We start from the raw sequence: 420 nt of genomic DNA on the forward strand, positions 1-420 counted from the left end.
CCTCACACCCGGCTGCCCCAGTGTTCCCGGCCAGCGGCAGGACCGGGCGGCTCGGAGCGGTGGCACATTGCCACTAGGGCTGGATGAGAGGGTCCCAGCCAGCGGGGAGGGGGACAAGGATTTGCACGGGGACGCGGAGAGGGACAAGGACAGCCCTGCCAGCAGCTGTGTCAGGGCCAGCCAGAGCGGACAGAATTATCGGTCCTGGAAGCAATCCCTCCTGCACACTCAGCTTCCCGCGACTCCGGCGCGGAAAGGAAAGCGGACGTAACACCCTGCTTTTGGGTTCAGACAATAGGAATTCAAGAGCGAGGAGCGGCCCGGCTGCGGGAGCCAGCAGTCCCTTCCAGCGCCCGCCCGGCCGTGCTCCGTTCAGCCCTGGCTGCCTTGGTCCCCTGTATTTCCCGGCGTTTGGGGGGT

Source organism: Geospiza fortis, unplaced genomic scaffold (genome assembly GCF_000277835.1).
Source record: "Geospiza fortis unplaced genomic scaffold, GeoFor_1.0 scaffold78, whole genome shotgun sequence".
In the NCBI taxonomy this organism is placed as follows: domain Eukaryota; kingdom Metazoa; phylum Chordata; class Aves; order Passeriformes; family Thraupidae; genus Geospiza; species Geospiza fortis.